Genomic DNA, 20,772 nt, shown 5'->3' with positions numbered 1-20,772 from the left:
GTCTCACCTATGTGTGGCAGAGGCTGAGGATGACAGTGTCTTCCCCAAGCTCAGCAGGGTGGGGGGGCGGGGGCAGGGGCGGAGGAGACAACCCCGCGGCCCCAGGACCTTGTCCACACGTCACCCTGTGTGACAGGTTATTGGCTGGGCTTGGCTACCTGTGCCTACTTGTGCCAGGTAGGGATGTAGCCCTGCAAGTGTCCCTGCCTTAGGAGCCTGGGCCTGGATCCCATCCTGGGCCTGCCATTGTGCATGGAGCAGGGTCTGGCGAGGTTGAATTCTGAGGATTAGGGTGTGAGATGCCTGTGGAAGTGTGAGCTTGGCTTCCATTGTAGACAGGATGCTCCAGGAATCAGCGCTATTGTCCCCACTGTCTCTTTATTAAACTTTTTGTTTAAAAAAAAAATTGAAAACCTTCCAAAAGTGTGCAAAAATACATATTACCATGAGCTCCCCTATGCCCTTCACTGAAGTCATTGATCAAGTTTGCTGTGACTGCTTCATCTCCCTCTCTCCGCTATAAAAACACATTCATAGTCAACATTCATAGTCTCCCTTTTTTTGCTGAATCATTAGGGAGTCAGTTGCAAGCATGATGCCCCTTTAACCCGAATCCTTCAGCGTGTATTTCGCAAGAGCAAGGCCATTCATTCTCTTATATAAGCCACACCGTTATCAACCCCAGGACATTTAACATTGACACAATTCTGTTATCTAATCTGCAGACCTTAATGACATGTCCCCAATTGTCTCTGTATTTACAGAAGCATTTTCCCCCCAGCTCAGGGTAACAAAAGTGTTTTTAAAAGGCAGTCACTTCTGCAGATGTCTTCATCTTGATGAAAACATTACTACAGGGGCTTTTGACATTGTTTTCGTTGTAACCTTCAGTAAGAAATACATGTGTGCGCACACACATGAAACTGAAACCAACATTTCACAACAATGCTCATATCCTCACCAGCTGCAAGGCTCAGTTCTAGTCTGTTCTCTTATAGAATGATAGCCCTGATCGTTGTGTGTACCCCTGAAGCTATTCCAGTGCTGCGTGTCAGTCATGTGACACCACCATTAAAATAGCTGCAATCCTCCTTTTAGCTGGTTGCATGACCCACTAGCAGGCTCAGCTTTGGGGGTGAAATCCCTGACTGTCTGAGCAGAGATTTCTCAAAAGAAAGGTGGCCCTGGGCAAGCTTCTATGGTCCAGGATTGGGGTTTGGTTGACTTGGCGTCACCTAGGAAGCCAAGACTAGAAGACAAGTCTTTGCTTGGCTTGGTGCTGTCAGAGGTGGATTCAGTTTTATCATTGTCATTGTGCCCTCCCCCCCCCAATCAGGCACAGCCACAGCCCACCCAACCCCATGGAGGCCAGTTCTGTGTGCTGGCATGAAGGCAGGTGTGTCCCTGTTGGCTCAGGACACCTCCCGGAGCAGCTGCCAGGTGGGCATGGAGCTGTCCTGCTCCACATCAGAGCCTATCCTACTCATCAGTGTCAACAAGGATAACCTCGAAGATTTATTGACCCTCAGTAGTGTGCTCTGTGTGACACTGGCATTTTACTCTACAACAGAGATGGTGCTCCTGTCTTTGTAAGAGTAACAGATGTATTTATTCATATGTCCTTACAACGTATCGGGCACCTTCTAGCTCCCTGCCCATCTCACAGTACCCCTGGGAGGAGGGACACTGATAGTGTCTCCATTGCACAGATAGAGAAACTGAGGCTCAGAGATGAATTGACTCCTCTCAAGGTCACATCCTAGGAAGGATATGATGTATGCCGATACTGGTGTACATATCACCTAGCACTGCCTTCCCTGCCCCCAACCTTGGAGCTGACTCCTGTCCAGCCCCTTCCCAGGCCCTGAGCTGGTTAATGAGTAGCTCATGGCAGCTGCTGTGAAGCTGGAATGTGAGTTCTCCTTCTAGATAACGAGAGTCTTGTGCAAGGGGCCCTGGCTCCCACCTGGGCTGATGGCTTTATAGGCCATAAACAGACAGAGTCTGGCCACTGTCCATCTCTCCCTAGGCTTGCTGATCTGTCTGTTCTTGGGTGAGGCCCCATTTTACTGGAGAGGCGGCCGAGGCTGAGAAGCAGGTTTGCTCTTGCTCTCACACATATCTGACACCTCCTCCAAGCGGCCTTCTTGGTCTGCTCTTTCTGAAAGGGCTCCTTGGTCCCCTGACATAGCAGGCAGCAGGATTTGGAGAGAGGCATGTTTAGCAGATCTTTATTATTATTATGAAAGATTTATTTTCATTTATTTATGCATTTAACAACCGGGATGTAGGCCAGAGGCGCAGGGGTGAGAGGATTCACCAGAGACAGAGTGGGGAGCAGAACAGTAGGATCTACTGAAATACACTGCTGAGGGGAGCAGCAGGGGAGACAGGAGAGGTCTGCTATGCCATGGGGGTCAGCTCCCTGGCCACAGATTGAACTGCTGTAGTGGCTCCCGATAGCTTGATAGCGCTGAGACTTTAACCCCTGCACCATTGGGGAAGCCCTGTTTAGCAAATCTTGAATGAATAAACCACCCAAAGTCATTATTCTTCTTGACAGAGGACAACCCTTGGAGTGGCAAGTCGGTGGAGTTGGAGTTACATGGTCCTGGGTTCAAATGCTGGCTCTACTCCACGTCGGCTCTGTGGCCTAGAAGGGAGTCACTGAGCCTCCCCAGCTATGATGTGAAATAGCCCCCCAGAAGCATCAGACAGACAGGGAGTGTGGGATTAGGGTAGCGATCACTCGTCACAGTGCGGCTTTGGAGCACTTAATAGGCCTTGGAAGTCAGTCCCAAGCACCCCAATACAATTTTCATGTCACCCTCCCAGGCAGGACACCCTAGAGCACACCAGCACCCCTCGGTTGAAAGTCACCCTCCTGGGTGCCCAAGGTAATTTTAGGAAAAGGGGAACCTCTTTGGGCTTGTCATGAGAATCCCCATGGGGCCTCTCCCACACAACGCCCCCTAGGTTGGAAAATGGAAGGAAAGGGGGGAGTTTGTACAACCGACCTATGTGCCAAGTGTCTGTCACAGCACTCGCCCGTGGAAGGAACAGGAGAATGAGAAAATGCTGTTTATTATTTGTTTACCTTGCTTATAAGTCATGTTTTCTTAAAACTTGAGATGTCTGACACTGTGTAAGTTTAAGGTGGACATGTTTGTCTGGTCCATTCATACAGCAATGTGATTGCAATAGCTACTCCCTCTGCAGGGCTACATAATTATCCTTTCTTCCAGTGTCGAGAAGCAATGTTTTTAAATACAGAAAATTTAGATGGCATAGAATGGTATAAAGAATCCCTACCATCCAGAGATAAACATCTGACAGGGCCTTTATGAGAATGTGGGGGAAGAGTCATACATTATTTAATATTTCCTTCAGAAACTGAAGTCAGTAGAGCTGTGTCAGGGAACACTATTTTCTGACCATTTTTCTGCATCTTTCACCTTCTAAATCAGGAGTCAACTTCTTAGAGGGCTGGAAGGGAGGATGTGTTTTGGGTGAGATCATGTGGTCCCTTCAATGGCAGCCAGATATTGATAATATCCAAATGAATGGGTGTGGCTGTATGCCATTAAAACTTTATTTAGTAAAATGAGCTGGATTTGGCCCAGGGGCCACAGTTGGTGGACCCCCTGCTCTGATTTGTTTTGATTTGTTTGGGTAATACATCATTTATTTAATTAATTCTAGCAATGGGAGATGGGCGTTTGCAGTTTCTCTTTCTTGTAAACCACTCTGCTGTGAACATTTTTTTTCATTCTATTTTTAATTGTGGTAAAACACATAACATAAACTTGACCATCCTAACCATTTTGACGCCAGCAGTGGAATAGTGTTAAGTGTATGCTCGGTGCCGTGTGACTCACCTCCAGGCTCTGCCATGTTGAACACTGAACGTGCACCTTCACACTGGGGTCGAGAGATCAGAATTGCTGGCCAGAAGGGGTGTGCATTGTTAAGATGCCGGAACTGGTTGGCAATTCACTGTCCTTCAGAATTGCCCTAATTGACTTTGGGCATCAAAAGGGAGTATGAACACCTCCCTGGGGGAACTCCTGCTTTTCAGGGCTTTAAGATGAGGATTTAAAACTGCAGCCCTGTGAAGCAGCTCCCAGTCAGTCAGCTTTCCTGATTTGGGGAATAACATAAAATCCCAGTAAAAAAATGACTGTGAAGGGGCCTCCCCGGTGGTGCAGCGGTTGAGCGCTGGGTCGCGAAGCTGCCCGCAGCCTCTGCAGCGCCGGTTTGATCCCCAGCCGATCCCCAGCCGATCCCCGGCTGCTCCCCGGCCACCGGAGGAGGGTCCCACATGGCGCGCAGACCTCCCCTGCCGCCCGCTGCTCCCCTCAGCAATGTACTTTGGTCCTTCTGCCTGCTCTGCTCCCCGCTCTGGCTCTGGTGAATTCTCTCACCCTCCCGTGCTTCTGACTGTACCCAGTGCTTGTATAAATACATAAATAAATAAATCTTTAAAAAAAAAGTTAAAAAAAAATACTGTGAATACTGGGTCAGACTCAGAGTTTGAAAAATATACCTGTTCGAGGAGATTTGTGGTTGAGACCTGAGCTCTGGTTTCAGGGCCTGGGTGTGAATATCTTTCCATCTCTACCCAGTTGTGTGGCCTAAGGCATGTCGATAGCCTCTCTGGACCCCCAGGATCTTCTGTCAGAATGGACTTTGATGTCAAATGATATAGTTTCCCTTCTGGTTGATGTGTGAGTAACAAGGGAAGAAAAACCAACATTGACATTTCTTTAGTACAGTGACTGGCGCATAGCAGTCACGCAACGAATGGTAGTTATTGTATTGCTACTCCTAGTGCTACTGTGTTATTTTTGACACTTCCATCCCAGGGAAAATACCTGTATTACCTTCTAATGTAGTCATTACTCTCTCCAGGTAACAGGTGAGAAACGAGCCACTCCAGAAGGCGGTGGCTAGCTCGGGCCTGGAGCTGGAGTTTAGCTCACACCTTTGCCTTTTAGCCTTTACACCGAAGCAGCAGGGACATGGAGCCTGGGGCCACCAGGGCAAGCAGGAACCCCCTATTGTAGCTTCACCTGTGGTGGGAAAGCTTGCTTCAGGTAGAGAGAGAGCTCCTTGAGTGTATCTTCCTGTCTCCTGACTCCCAATTCCAGCAGGAGGGAGGGGAGGCTTTTTCAAGGAGAGGGTTTCCAATTCTACTGTGTGGGTGTTCCCCACACCACCAACAGTTCTCCAGCCCCAGCTGGGTATGTCCTACAGGTGAACTCAATTCCAACACTGTCGACCTGGGGGGCCTGGAGATAGCCTCCTGGCCCACAGGGGAGGCCTGTCCCTCCCACCCCCTTCAGATGCCCAACGCAGGTCTGTCCAGCCTGCCACCTGGGCTTCTCAGTGACCAGCTGTGGAAGTTTTAAGGACGTCCTTGTGAGAGCGGCTTCGAGAACTTGGGAACATTTGACTTGCTAGATCACCTGCTTAATTACAAAAGGAGAACTTGAACACTCTGTGGAAGATGGGCAGAGGACAGGCAGTTTCCATGCCCCCCAAATCTGCCACTCTTCCCCAGTCTCGCCATGTTCACCAACCTGGAAGTTCTCTAAACCCCTTCTTTTTGGGTTTTTGTGGAGGCTTCCTTATATAGACGAAATCCTTGTCCATTGGTGATTGAGCTCAACCTCCAGCCATTTCCCTCCCTGGAGCTCTGGGGTGGGATTGGAACTTCCAACCCTCTAGCCACAGGTTGGTTCTCCAGGCAGCCAGCCAGCCCCATCCTTGGGTGAGTTCTAACAGTCACTGTTAACATGTCAAAAACATCTTCATTGCTCTCCTGACTTCGGAAATTCCAGGAGTTTTAGAAACTCCTTGCCAGAAATGGAACTAAGACCGAATATATCTTTCTTCTTATAACTCACAACATGACAGGATTTTTTTCAGAAATGGACAGAGCTGCCCCCTAGGTGAAACCTGAGAGCGGTTTCCAGAAGGTTCCCATCTGTTAGCCAGTTCTTTGCCAGCAGATAGTCCAGGAACACAGGCTCCCCAAAGCAGGAGTCCCTGGATCTTGGGGCTGCAGCCTCTGGCTGCAGAAGGGCTGGCTCCCTGGGGCACCGTGAGGATGGGGTCCTTGGTCAGTGTTCAGGCCCAGCTGCCGGAAGGGTCCCCCTGATCTCTCCGCAACTAGAAGTACGCCGGGGATTTGAATCACCTGCTTCTTTGCCCCTTGCTCCCAGCCCCGTCTCGGCACCCACCTAGGCTTGCACACCCCTACCCCTCTTGCTGACCTCCAAATTCCTTCTACCTCCATCCTCTCCCCATCCCCAAGCTCTTGATCTGTGGAGTCCCGCCAGGGCCTAAGCCTCCCTCGTTCCCTCCACAGGGAAGGGGCATGGTTCTTACCGTGTTTTCAGGGCTGAGTGATGCTATGAGCTTGTGCTTGTCTTGCTGCCCCCCGCACACCCTGGTCTCTTCTAGGCGTCCTGCCTGCCTGGACCATCTCCAGTCATCAGAGCTTTCTCTTGCTTGTTCAGTAACCAAGGCCCAGAGAGACCAGGGGGTGGTAAGGAATCCAAGGCTGGGTCCTGACCAGTGGGAAGGACGCTGTGTCCATTAGCAGTGTCTGTCTGGGGCAGGCTTGGAGTAGATGTCGGGAGTTTGTGGACAGCTGCTTTGGAAAGTTGGAAACGGGGAGGAACCAAAAAGATTGAAAGGTCTGTGCAGCCACTAGGCAAGAGGCTGCCTCTGGGTGGGAGGAAAGAAAGGAGCGTGACTTTGGGAGAGTGCGTGACCCGTAAATCCCCAGCGATTGAATTTTGGTACCCAGGTGGAGGTTTTCAGACCTGGCATTCAGGGTGTGACCCCTCCTATTTCCTGTGCTGACCTCATTTATCCTGCAGCCCAGAAAGGTCATTCCCTGCAAATGGTGATTTCAGACAGGAGGTTTTGTCTTCACATATCCCATGATCATGGCGCCCCTTTGCCTTACTCTCTTTACTGCGAGGCTGTGCAGATCTGGGCTCATCCAAGTGGCAGAGGGGCCCACCTGCCAAGTCTGGTTCTGACGCAGGCACGCACATGAAGCACCTCCTGTGTCCAAGCCTGGAGGCAGACCTGTGAGCGCTCCGAAGTGGCAACTCATGCTGGGTGATGTCACCATGGCCACCCAGGGGAGGAGACAGGCCTGGCGGGCTTCTGGGTCTGGGCTCTCCCGCCTTCCCTCGCCTTCCCCAGGGTGCTATCCAGTAGGGCCCTGGCACCCTTTCCAGATTATTCCTTCTGGACCTTCTGCCATGCTATGATCTCATATCTGAATGGAGTCATTTATTTAACATCCATTTATTCACTCATTTGGTGAGCATTTATTGAGTACCTATTGTATGTATACCAGACATAGTGCTGGCAGTGGAGCTAGAACAGGAACAAGGCTAGAGGGGCTAGACAACATAAATGGCCATGCAGATCATTTATTTATTTATTCATACAAGAACTGGGATACAGGCCAGAGGTGCGGGGGCTGGGGGTAAGAGGATTCACCAGAGACAGAGTGGGGAACAGAACAGGCAGATCTACTGAAATACACTGCTGAGGGGAGCAGCAGGCAAGACTGGAGAGGTCTGCTGTGCCATGTGGGTAGCTCCCTGGCTGGCCGGGGATCTAACTCATGCTGCAGAGGCTGCAGATAGCTTCATAGTGCTGTGCTTAACCCCTTGTGCCACCAGGTAGGCCTGAAAGTGGGTTTTAAAGTGAACCCAGGGAGCAAAACTCAGTGTGTATGACCACAGGGCTGAGCCCTCTCGCGGTGGAGGAGGGAAATAGTCCGGGAAGGTGAGCCACCCCTGTTGCTTCTCATGAGCCTGTCTGCCTACATCCCCATCCATCCATCCTCCTGATGAGCTTCATAAGGCTCAGAGGTACAGCGACCTTCCCAAGGTCACACAGCACCTTGAGATGCTTAGCTTCCTCCCCTCAGAGCTATCCTCCCAGTCCTGGTGCTGTCAGAGGAGAGTCTGCCCAGCTGTTTCCTGGTTGCGGCATCTTGGGGAAGTCCCACCTGGGCCTCAGTTGCCTCACTTGTAACACGGCGATCCAAGTTTAATGGGCAAATGTGGAAGAGAGCAGTTTGGCAGATCACGGTGTCTGCTGCAGTTATCTTTGCATCTTATTAATGATGTCACACAAAGTGCTGTCAGGGACAGTTCAGTCACATTAAGCAATCCACACGTCAGCCAGGTTTAACCTAAACGGGGCAAAACTAGAAAAACCAGGGCTCTGGCCCGTAACCCCCCCTCCCCCGCCCCCCACCGGCTTCTCCGAGGCTCCTATACACCTGAGCAGGCCTGCCAGGATGTGTCTGAGGAGAAGGCTTGCCCTCAACTTCAGGGGTTGCTCACGTCTTGTTTTTCCCTTTGGCCTTTCCAGCCCATTTGAGAAATGCTCACGTTTCATACCCTCCAGCCCTGCTGAATTGGGGAAGGCCCCAGAGAAAATACTTGATGTCGGGGAAGTTTAGGGAAAACTTGACAAGCTTCTGAAAACTGAGAATTGAAACTCTCCTCATTCAGTCATCAAAGAATTATGGACTTTTCCTGTGATTCAGACAAGGATGGGCTCTGGGGCATTCTGAGCCGAGCCCAGCACTGCCCAGCCTGGGGACTCCCGAGCCAGAAGGGAGAACTACAAACCCAGGGTCCATGGGGTCTCAGAGATGCTCTGGGCACACAAGGCTCACCTTTCCCAGAGGCTTTGAATGAGAAAGTTGGCCTGCAAGGCAGGAAGGGCACCAAGAGGGAACCGCCCACCAGAAGGCAGGGCAGAAAGAGTGAAAGTGAGGGCGTCGGAGGCCTGGGTGTCGCCTTCCGGGGAGGAGAGAGGAGCCCACGGTGGTCTAGCCTGGTGACCCCAGGGCTCTGCTGCAGAGTGGTGGTCTTGGATTACTTAGAGGCACCAGCCTGGACCCAGCGCCCGTTGACTAGTGCCAGGCACCACCCCTTAGAGGTGTAGTGGCTGTTGTTTAGCAGTTTCAACAACTGGCTTCTGCTCAGGAAGAAAAACAAGAGGCCAGTCCCCTCCCATACCGCACTGGAGGAGAACCAGGTGCGTCGCAGGCACGGCCGGCCCTGAGCCGTCCACCTAGGTCTGCTGACTTGACTAGCGCGGTGGGAGCCCGTGAGGGGTGGCAACGGGCAGTCCCGCTCTGTCCGGCCACTGCTTGTCTGACTCAGGACACCGGGTAGAGAAACTGTTGTTTTGGTATTTTCTGTGGTTGACAGATCTGGAACTCGGGTGTTTGTTTCTGTCCTCCCAGCACTTACTGGGAGATGCTGTGTTCGGGGCATAGCCGGTGCTGACCGATTTGCCCTGTGAAATAAAGGCCTGATCTCTGTGGCAGGGGCTCTGTTTCTCCTGAGAGCAAATCCAGGTGTGTGTGGAGGCACTTTCTGGGACCCTCCCTGGTATAACTCGAGTCGACCCGTTTTACAGATGGTGCAACTGAGACCCCAGGGATGGTGACATTCTAGAGGTCCTTGCTGGCAGCTGGCAAGTGGTGGAGTTAGTTCCAGTCCATGAGACGCTGACAGGAGGAACCAAGCAAAGGGTGTTTAGGGAACAGAGGCTCCTGGGGTAGGCCTTTGGGGAATTCAGAGAACGCAGCTGGAGGGACTGACACTGTTGGGGAGGAGTTAAGTAGCACTCTGCTGCCGGGGGTCAGCTCAAACTGATTGACCAAATAAATAGAGGAGTCAATTAAAAAGGACAGATTTCTCAACTATTAATAGTTGTGACCTAAATCTCAGGTATCCTTGCCCCCAGGGAGTAAAAGGAGATGTTTTCAGATCTGCCCCCTGCCTCCCAGGCCAGTAAGCTGATTAAGTCCTGGGCTGCAGTGGATGGGACACCATCTGAATGGCTGGTGAGAGAAAGAGCAGAGGCCTGGGGCGGGGGGGCGGGTGGCTGAATAGGTGGGCCCAGAAAGCTGGGAGAGAGGGAGGCAGTTACTTTTCCAAAAATGGTGTGGGGTAGGGATAGAACCCCTAGATTCCTTCTTCCCCTCTTCTTCTTTGCTCATTGAGATTAGCCACAGCCCTGGTCTTGAGCCACCTGCTTGCTCTGGGCAGGCTGAATTTAAACTTTCAAAAGCTCTTCCTGGCTGTAGGGCAAGTAGTTACTCTCACTGCCCGGATGGTAGTAAACCGAAAGGTCCTTGTAAAAAAAATTCTTAGTGCAGAGCTTCAGCCTGGTGGGTGTCTGGTGGCTGCTTTCTGGGTTGAGACCACTGCTGCTAGTCCTGGAAGAGACTGGACCCACTGTGATCGCTTCTAAATCCTTGCTGATTAATTTGCAAAAGGACACCCCTACCTCCAGCCAGCTTCAGTTTCCTCCTGTGTCAGGTGAAGAGGGGGTACCTCCTGGTGTCAAAGGTCACAGTTGGGGGCCTCCCTGGTGGTCTCAGCACCGTCACCACTATGGTCTGAGTTTGATCCCTGGCCAGGGAGCTGACCCACACGGCACAGCAGACCTTTCCTGTCTCACCCGCAGCTCCCCTCAGCAGTATATTTCAGTGGATCTGGCTGTTCTGCTCCCCATTCTGTCTGGTGAATCCTCTCACTTACCCCCACTCCGCCCCGCACCTTTGGCCTACACCCCTGTTCTTCTACACACACAAAAAAAAAACAAACAATACAACAAAGGTTACAGCCGGAGTCAGTGGTTGAGGACCCAGGACTCTGGAGCGCCCTTCCTTTTCTGGCTGTGCAACCTTGATCATCAACTTCTCTGAGCCCTCATCTCTTAGAGTGGTTAGTTAGGAAGGCTGAGGTGCTGGTGAGTGCTCAGCACAAGGAGCTGGTATTCCTCTCTGCAACTGACTGGCTGGTTGGAGGATATCCCATACATTTAAGGCATTTCAAGTGCTTTTGTCATATCAAGCTCTCTGGAAAAGCAATAAAGTGTCATTTTCTCTGGATTAATTATAGGAGAAAAACAATAGCCATAATGAGTGAAAAGTGATTTAAGGAACTAAGAGAAATAGTTAACATGATTAAAAGTTCACTGTTGGCTGGAATTATGTTAAGTGCGCAGGACAGCGGCAGGCACGAGGTTTTAGCTGTAATCACTATTGTTTCCCGGACGGCCACGCAATTGGAATCAGAACACAGTAGCCTGGACCTTCCTCATTTGCTGCTTCTTGGGAAGAGGCGTCACCCCTGCCCTCCTGTGATCTGTATGTGACCATAGGAGGGAGACGTGATGATTAACTGGTGAGGGAGGAATAACTTCCTGCTGGGAACTGTCCAGGGCGTGGCCAAGGGGAGAGGGTTGTAAGGACCATGGCAATAAGGAACAGGAGAACCTCTGGCAGACTCTGGGTCATGTGGTTGTTGGGTTAGACCCTAGACTAACCCAGACTGGCAGAAACTCAGCTGGGCCCAGCCGCTAGGCTCTAGCACGGCAGGGGAGACTTTCCATGTGGATACGGTACACACCCTCATGCACCACTGCCAACCAGGCACAGTACTTTCGTTGGGCCATGGTGGACATTTCACCCAGCACCTCCCAGTTCATCAGGACCACCTTTCCTGATTCTAAGATGGGGTGAAAGGGGGAAGGAGGGAGTGGCTTAAGATTCAGACTCAGTTCATTGGTGGGGGGTGGGGGAGGGGAGACAGGCCTCTACATTTTCCCCCCAGAGTCACAAGCATTTCTGATGTTCATGCACATGTGAGGGTGGCCTTGGTTATCTACCAGCTCTCCCCAAGAGCCCAGAGACTTCAGCACAAGACAGTTTTACAGATAAGGGGGCCTGTTTTGAAGCAGGGCTATGTGGGTCTATATAGCCATCCAATAGGGTGCAGATCACTGCGAGTTTTCCACCTGTGTGCACAATTGAGGACCCAGGTTTAGGGAACAACAATAATGGGGCTATTTAACAAACGAGGAAACAGAGTTACTAAGGCACAAGTGACTAGCTCTCTCACCCCAGATAGTGTCCGCGGTGTTCAGGAGTCCCAGACAAAAGATTCCTCCAAGGTAGCACCCTCCAGGCCTGGAGTGCAAGGCAGACACAGGCAGGTCTGCTGAGACGCTGCAGCAGCAACCAGCTGGAGGTCTGGGCGAACAGCACTGGACGCTAAACAGACAATAGCAGAGGTGCCACACATGATCCAACAAAAAGCTCTTCGAGCACTGGCCTTGGGGGCTTTTCCCAGGTGTTTGCAGCGACAAGACCAGAGGCTGGCCCAGCCTTCCGGGCCCTGCAAAACTCTGGCTTCTCTGTCTGTGGATGTCAGCTGCTGGAAGCTTCTTTTTTCTTTTAGAGGCAGGTACAGAGTGCGACATGTCTAGGCTGGGGATTGGCGTCTCTGGATCTGGGGATCCCTCCTACCCTTCCTTATATTCCTTTTTCGGAGTCCCCCATCCCTATTGATACCTCCTAACCAGACCATTCAGTTTAACTCACTCAACCTGGTAGGTGTTGCTCGGGCAGGAACACCTTCCTGCAGCAGCCTTTGGCTGACCAGAGGGGAAAAAAACTCCGCATTTTCCCAACGGCTCCTGCTGCCCAGGCAAATGGCCACAAAACGCCAGTCTCGCCCTGTAGTTTACACTACAGGGCCCCGAAACAGTTGTACAGATGTAGAAACTGAGGTTTCCCAAGGAGAACTTTGAACTTTTTCCAGTCACACAGTTTTGAGACAAGGGCCCAGGTGGGGGTGACACAAGCTGGAGGAGGTGAAAGAAAAGGTGGGACAGGCTGGAAGGTGGTATTTGGCCCAGGTCTTCAAGGTGGGTGGGATTCACTGGAGCCACCTTGAGCTGAAGCAACATGGCTAGCAGTGGGGAGACAAGCTTGGCTAAGCTGGTAGGAAAGAAGTTTAGGGCATGACTCCAGGGAGTTTCCAGTGGTTTTCTAGTGGTTTTCTGAAGCTACCTGAGTGATAAGCCATAGGAAGCAGTCCCCTGGCCTCGGCACGGTGCTCTCAGTGGACGCCATTGGAGATGTAAGCACGATCCAGGTGAGGAGGATGGAGACGACCTGGGGCTTGCTCCGGGAGATGGTCCGCACTTGTAGGAAAGCCTCAGTTGAGAAATGTCATTCCTCCCTCGAGCCCGCTCCCCAACCGTGGTGTGGATTTTAATGCTGAGTTCACTTCCAGCTGAGTAGTAGCTGATGTTCAGCATCTTCTCGTAGCCCTGAAGTCACCGTGCCCAGCGCTGGCTGGGTTAATCTGGAGTCTGGTGTGCCCAGATTTGGAGTAAGAGCTTTCCTTTCAGCCTCGGGCGTCCATTGTATTCCTCTGGTTGGGGGCTCGAGAGCTTCCTTGACCTCCACACTCCTTCCACCTCTGTTTCCTCTCTGAGATGTGTCCCTGTGAATCTGATGGTCCATCTGTCAAAGAGGCAGGTGTCTCTTGTCCTGGCCTGCGTCGATCTGGGTGCTCATCTAGAAAGTGGGTTACACTTGCATGTGCCAAGACCGCTAAGGCCCCACATTGCGCCTTTGGTTTTGTTCGGAGTCCAGTGGCTCCTGCAGCACTTGGCAGCCCTGCCGGAGGCCAGGGAGAAATCACTTTAGAGTCGTTTTTGGAAGATGCTCAGGGAACATGTGGTTTAATGAAAATTGGTTTCCTAAAGATTTAGGGCTCATCTCTCAAAGGCAAAGATTTGTAGAGTTTCAACTAATTGGGGGTCCTTCTTCCGCCAGGACCCCTACTGTGTCCTACCTACCTGGCATTGCTCTTTGCCCTGGCACCCTCCTACATCAAGAGTTGCCAGAGCCCCGAGCCCTAAACATTCCCACAAATATTTGTTGTGTCGGGCCTGAACTACATGTCAGGAGTCAGGGCAGGCTCTGGGTGGACAGAGAGTGACGATAAGGGTGAGGCCAGAGCAGTGCTGTTGTCCCGGGGGCTGCCCAACCAGGCTGAGGTGTGAGGACAGCCTGTCAGTTACTCAAGGAACAGTGTGTCAGGTATAGGGTGTGAGAAAGCACAATGTGTGTTGAGTAGCCCCTGGGGATCCTGATGGTGGAGGATGCTTGAAACTCACTTCCAGATAAGTGGGACAAAAGTCTAGGCCACAAACTCTTTGTGCTGAAACGGCTGCAGGCATTACCAGTCGATCACCACCTCTGCCTGGCTAGATCCCAGGCTGCTGGATTCTGCAGACACCAAGCTCCCTGAGCTACATTTGTTAGTGAGGGTAAAGTAAGCGCAGAAGTAGGAAGGAAGAAAGTCCTTCCTCTTTGAGAAAAAACATGTTTAAAAAGAGGAACAATGAGAATTGGACCTTGTCACAAGCCTTTCATGAGCTAGGAGTTCTCATACACCGTCCACGGGACTTTCTGCCCATCTTACAGATGTTGACACTGAGGCTGGGAGGGGTGACTTGCTCAAGGCCTTACAGCAGGGGAGGCGTGGTCGCTTTTTCCGTGGAGGTGTGACTTCACAGAACCCCGGTGATAGAGGGGGGTGGCGGGCTCTGAGCAGGCGCTGCCGGGCTGCAGGCATGCCTTTAGCTAGCCTTGTCCCCTGGCCTGGCTCTCCAGTTTCTACAGCGTGAGGGAGGGAAGGGCTGCTCTGTTTGCTTCTCACAGCCAGTGAGAGGAGGGCAGCTTGAAGAGTTCTTAGAGTTTAAAAGAGGAAGTTTGAGGAAATGGAAACCAAGCCTTTCTTTTTTTCTCGGGTCTCTTTTTTTGTGGCCTCCAGAAATAATCCTGCGTTTTGCAGCCTCTCTCAGGATTACGGTTCACCCCACCCCACCCCCACTTCCGGCAAACCAGGCAGTGGGCTGGGGAAACTGACTGGTAGAGAAGAGTGACAGGCTTGCGGCTGGTGAGTCAGTGCCAGGAGGCAGTTGCCTGCTGACTCACCCACCCTGGGCATGAAAACGGGTCCCTGAGTCCCTCTCCCCCACCCCCCCCCGCCCCCGCCCCCACCGGTATCATGGCGGCCCTCCTCCTCCAGCTAAGCTTTGGTTACGGCCTATGCTGGAACTCTATTGAGTCCCCACAGACAGAATCTGAGACTGGACTGATCTCTGTGCTGGAGCCCCACCTTCCTCCAGCCAGCCAGGCTCCTGGGCCCAGCCCCATGGGTGTCATAGTTCCTCTTCTTGAAGCCTCATTCGCCCTTGACCAGACATTGTCACTCTCTGTCTCCCTGAACTTGTAGAATAATTTTGTTTTAACACAGCAAAGCCCCTCCCACCAATCTATGGACCCCGCACCTGAAGGTCAGGAAGGTGACCCTGTACCCCAGTGGTGGCCCTGGGCCAGTGTGTAGCAGTGCTCAGTCAGCGCAGGAGAGGTGGGCTTTTCCTCTCAGCAGTCCCTGCACAGCAGGGAAGTGACTTGTCCCGAGACAGGGCTGCACTGAAGCCGGCGCTGTTCTTTCCAAAGCCCTGGCTTCTCCCAAGAGAGGCGAGGGCTCCAGCTCGAGGCGCAGGAGCGCGTCCTCCTCTCTGTCCCTGGGGTTAGGGCCCTTGCCAAGGGGAGGGAGTTTGAGCCACCACCCTTGACTGGTCCCTCTGGAACCAAAGGGCAGCTACCTTTAGCCCATCCCATGGGTTTTTGATTTAAGATGAGAAAGCCAGGTGCCTCTCGGGTATTGGTATGAGGGCTTGGGTTGGACAAGCCCCTGGGCAAGTGGCTCCACCTCTCTGGGTTTCATGACCCCATCCAGGCAGGTACAGGGCCTTCCTGGCCGGTCCTCGAGGAGCTGCTGCCTGGGACCTTCCCTCCTCAGAGGACCTGGCCAGCCTGGTCCCTATTCCGTCACCTACACCTGATCCCCCTTGGTTGTCTTACATGCTGATCCCTGTCCCAAATATTTATTCTCTCATGTGTTTCATGTCTGTCTGGGAGACCTGTCTGGAATGCCAGCTCCTCAGGTCCCCCCTACAGCCCATCCCTATGCCTGCAGTGCCAGGCACCCAGTAGGGTAGGTTGTCAGTAAATATTTATCTAACTGTCACTGCTGCCAAAACTACCTGTGCTGTTTTACCCCTGGACATCCACGATGCAAAAGGGGAGTACTTGTCCGGCCTGACCCAACGAGCCGGAAGTTGACCCAATTCCTGACTCCCAGCCCACTGCCCTTTCCCCTGACTCGGCGGTCTGGTTGGCCAGTCCTGGGCAAAACAGTCCTTGTCTGTTTTAGACAAGGCATGTGCTCAACTTACCTTCACCTCAGGAGCAGTGCCTTCCCAAGGCCCCATTCTGCCACAGACCTGGCTGCTAGGCCTCTCCTGCCCCAGCCCCCACATCTGCAGGTTCTCCTTTGTTTCATCTCTCCTGGCCCCTTGTGACTCTCTGGGCTTTGGCTCAGGGTCTGCCACCTCCAAGGAGATAAGAAAAATATTCAGACCCAGCCAGTTGAGATTTTTTACCTGTAGACACTTTCATGGGGGGGAGGAGGACCAGGTAGTTGTACGTTGCTCCAGAGGCAAGTTCTTTGCAAAACCTGTTCACCTTTATCCACCTTTTCCTCTGCAAACCATTGACCAAAGTCCAACCTACTCTGGTCGACCGCTATCCAGAGATCTCCTCACCTCTTGCTACCAAGAGCGTGTAGTCAGGATGTGGGTACAGAGCCAGATGCTCCTCTCTCTGCCTTCAGCTTTGTGATCTGTGTACTGGGATCCTTGGGGAGAGATCAAGGGCATGAACCAGGCAGGTGCCCTCAGCAGAGGTGGGGTGTCTCTGAGAATAGACCTCCAGCTTTTGTGGGGTGCAGTTTATTATTATTTTTTTAAATTTTCTGAAGGAGTTTATGTCAAATTATTCTTTTTTTTAAAATAAATTCTATTTTTATACTCCCCTACAATTGCAACCCCCTTATTTTGACCCCTATCCCTCCGCTCCCCGCCCCCCACCCCCCATAGAGTGTTTCTGGTTCATAGTTTTTTGATTTTGATTTTCACTTTCTTATAGTTATTCATTTTCCTGGTCCCTTATTTAAGTTTTCTAGATCCCTGCTATGAGTGAGACCATCCGGTATTTTTCCTTTTCTTTTTGGCTTATTTCGCTGAGCATGATCCCTTCCAGCGCCATCCATGTTGCTGCAAATTGCATGTGTTTATCTTTTTTGAATGCTGAGTAATATTCCATGGTGTATATGTACCACATCTTCTTGATCCAGTCATCTATTTTTGGGCATTTGAGTTGTTTCCAAAGCTTAGCTATTGTAAACAGTGCTGCTATAAACATAGGGGTGCAGGTGCTCTTTGGAATGGATGTTTCTGTGTCCTTTGGGTAAATACCTAGGAGTGGAATTGCTGGATCCTATGGAAGCTCTATGTTTAGTAGGTCCAGAAATCTCCACACAGCTCTCCATAGTGGTTGGACCAGTTTGCACTCCCACCAACAGTGCAGGAGAGTTCCTTTTTCTCCACATCCTCGCCAACATTTGTTGTTGCTAGTTTTTTTAATATGTGCCATTCTCACTGGTGTAAGATGGTATCTCATGGTAGTTTTGATTTGCATTTCTGTGGGGTGCAGTTTAGATCAGGCTGGGGGGCCACGACCGTGGACACTGAGCCCCGGCTTCAGTGATGACCAGCTACCTCGAGTCGTCATGCTGAAAACAGTTCCCTCTAACAGAATTCACTTTCACTAGGGCCAGAATATTGTTGCTCATTGTTTGACTCTATTCCGAGCGAAACAATGCAGGCTTCCTGGATGACCTCACTGGGCTGAGCTGAGCCATTGGGCCTGTGAGGCCAACCTGGTCAGCACCTCCAGATCAGCCTGGCCTGCCCTCTGCTGCAGCTGCCATGGGTGTCCTGGGCAGCAGAGTGTCCAAAGAGGGTGTGGGATTTGCTTCCAGCCCACGCCGCATTTCAGAACTGGGGAGTATACACTACCCCTCATCTCAGCAGCTCCCCAGAGATGGAGGATGGGGCCCCAGTGGTCCCGGTGACAAAGGCACCGGGAGCCGAGGACAGCTGCCATCTGCCACTTCAGTCTCTGTCCCTCCCTGTTGTCTCCCCACCATCCTGAGTCCTTTGTGGGCCGCGTTCCTGGAGACCCTTGAGCTCATCACACTTGAGTTAACCATTCCTCAGGACTGGATAACCAAGACAGAAGCCTGCAGGCCACACGAGTCAAAGGATTATGTCTCATAAAGGTGTACCTTTTTAATGGGAAAGAAAAAAACCCTTCTTTGATTAATTTCTACTTTTCAAGAACAGCTGCCCTAGGTAGAGAGGGAGATAGTACTCTTGCCCACCCTGCCCCCACCCTTTTTGGGGGCTTAATTGTTAATTGTTAGTGGCCTCCTAGGGCCCACATAGTGGGGGGCGAGCATGCCTGTGCGGACATCATTGCCACTCACTGAGCCCAGCCTTGCCTGGAATCTGTGGAGATGGAGCCCCTGGGCCTCCTGGAGCTATGGGAGCAGCCTGGATGCCTCCCTGTTTGCTGAAGGAAGTTCGCGCATAGCAACATGGTCCACTCCCATGTCCTTACTTGGTGGCCAGTCCACCCACACAGCCCTGGGCTCTGCCTGCTCCCTAGGAGCCCCTTCTCTATTGCGTGACCCCTCACTTTCCTGTTCACCCTTGCTTAGTTCCCTAATTTGTCAGTCCCTAGGCCAGTGACTTAAAGGCACCAGACCCCATTTTACTTGGTGACCACATTATGAAAGCAAGTGATTCAAAGCAGCTGCTTCGCTGAGAACATGGGGTTTAGAGGCTGAAACAGACCTGGGAGCCATTCAAAGCTCAAGAGGCTTCAACTTGCTCTGTGACTCTGGGCAAGTGACTGCACCTCTCTGGGCCATTGTCTCAGCCGGGTTGGTGACTACACCCATGCTAGGAGTTAACTAAGACCAGGCCTGCAAAGCAGTTTGCACAATGCTGAATGAATGTGCATGAGGTCGGCGCTCAATAAATGCGGCGTACTTTCTTTTCCTCTTTTTTTTTTTAAAAGATTTATTTACTTATTTATGCATACAAGAACTGGGGTATAGGCCACAGACAGAGTGGGGAGCAGAACGGGCAGATCTACTGAAATACGCTGCTGAGGGGAGCAGCGGAAGAGACAGGAGAGGTCTACTGTGCCATGTCGGTGTTGTAATGGCTGGAGATAGCCTGGTAACGCTGTGTCTTTAACCCCTGTGCCAACAGGGAGGCCCTTTTCCTCTTTTAAACACTTGGGAGACAATGCCTGCCACACAGTGAAATAAAAGACTAATGTGGGCAACGATTTTCTTCGATTATGGCTAATATCTATTAATCACTATGTACCAGGCTCTATGTCAAACATTTACAGGCAATTTAATCTCAGGATGAGTTTTACTTTTACCCCATTTTGTTTTAACCATTGAGGAGATGCACAGAGAGGTTGCTACTTGTTCTGGGTCACACAGCTTCGTCGTGGCCTCAGTAGACCCAGAACACTGGCTCTGGAGCAGATGGGAAACAAGGCAGGTAAAGAAGAGGCTAGACCCCCGCTCTAGAAGGACAGTAAGGGGTCCAGGCCAATACTTGATGCCGCAGCAGGCCCACCAGGTGGTGGGGAGCCTTTAGGTTTCCTCACCTATAATATGGGTCAGTCATCCAGGTCTCCTTTCCAGTTCTTGGGTTTGGGAGCTGCTTGCCCAACCCCGAGGGGTGCTGAGAAACAGTAACTTCTGTCAGGCCCAGGAATTGAGGTTAGCAGTTTTCCAAGGAGAAACAAAGAAGTCCCTCCCTCTTACTTCTAAAAATGTTAGGAACTCACAGTGGCTAAGTCAGCAGCAGTGCGAGGTTGAAACCATTGTTCTCTACCTCGGACAGCCCTGTGAGAAACTGTGTACTTGAGAGGGTTCAGGTTCTGCAGGGGAGGGTGTAGCAGTGAACCCCCAGCTCCTGGAAAAAGAGTCAAGAGCTTGGTTCTCCAAAGCGTGGATGAGGAGGAAGGGCTGTTGTGGCAGCCTCTGCAGCTCAGTTCAAGACCCAGTGGGCTGATGTGTGGGCACCTGGGCCCAAGAAGGGGTGGAGGTCGCAGGGCACAACAGGACTCCTGGCCCTGGCCCTGCTCTGCCACTGGCTCTGCAGCTCCACTTGCCTTTGCTCCCTGGCACATCACCGAAGCCTCCCATCCATGCTTGGCTCCGGTGCCTGAGCTGGGGGTTCTGACTCCTGTCTCCTCCCCCACCGTCCCTCATTTTCCTGCTTGAACTCGGTTTCTTTCATCTATAAAATGGCATGAAAAGTCCCTTCCACAATTAGAGTGTTGGAGGAACAATACAAAGCTTTATACACAGCTGAGTACAGAGTAAGTCCTCAAGTACCTGGTAATTTTAAACGGGGGGTGGGGGGTAGTATGGGGAGGGGGAGGAGAGAAAAGAAGCATCTTATAAATCCGCACCATCGCCAGCGCGAGGCTGAATCTGTCCGCAGCTGTGTCAAAGCCAACCAGGTGAAGTGCGAGCCCGTCTCAGCGGGTTCTGGCCTTGACTGCTGGAGCAGAGACAGGCGAGTTTCAGCTGGGCAAGAAGGGAGCCTTCCTCTCGAGCTGCTGCATGAGCGCCGATGCTAATCACTCGTAGCTGTAATAACCAAAGAGGAAGCTCTTAAAATGGGGAATTATGTATCATGGTCGGCACAAAATAGCCCTGGGCTGGGCGCCAAGGAAAACAGCTCAGGGAGACGGCAGGACAGCGGCTGCTGGAAGGCCCGAGGAGGGCCTTGTTCCTAAGCACTTAGCGCACTGTGGGGCAGCCTGTCGGGGCGGCTGGTGAGAATTGATGGGCCTGCTCTCCCGTCTGCAGAGATGGACAGAAGGGCTCCAGGGGA

The 20,772-nt window shown here is 51.8% G+C and overlaps 1 protein-coding gene and 1 long non-coding RNA gene across 2 annotated transcripts in view; one reads left to right on the top strand and one right to left on the bottom strand.

Annotated features, from left to right (window-relative positions):
• The window catches only part of SLC6A6 (solute carrier family 6 member 6), a 73,222-nt gene that overhangs the window by 13,313 nt on the left and 39,137 nt on the right, over positions 1 to 20,772 (top strand). The gene's annotated exons all lie outside the window — the stretch shown is intronic.
• On the bottom strand, positions 19,202 to 19,843 carry LOC119255994 (uncharacterized). Its single transcript, XR_005127602.1, has 3 exons — positions 19,715 to 19,843; positions 19,532 to 19,608; positions 19,202 to 19,397 (listed from the first exon to the last, which is right to left on the bottom strand). It is a non-coding gene; the product is annotated as an uncharacterized LOC119255994 (long non-coding RNA).

Source organism: Talpa occidentalis, unplaced genomic scaffold (assembly GCF_014898055.3).
Source record: "Talpa occidentalis isolate TD23 unplaced genomic scaffold, MPIMG_talOcc4v2.1 talOcc4.10, whole genome shotgun sequence".
Taxonomy (NCBI): Eukaryota; Metazoa; Chordata; class Mammalia; order Eulipotyphla; family Talpidae; genus Talpa; species Talpa occidentalis.
This window is presented reverse-complemented; position numbering and strand designations above follow the sequence as displayed.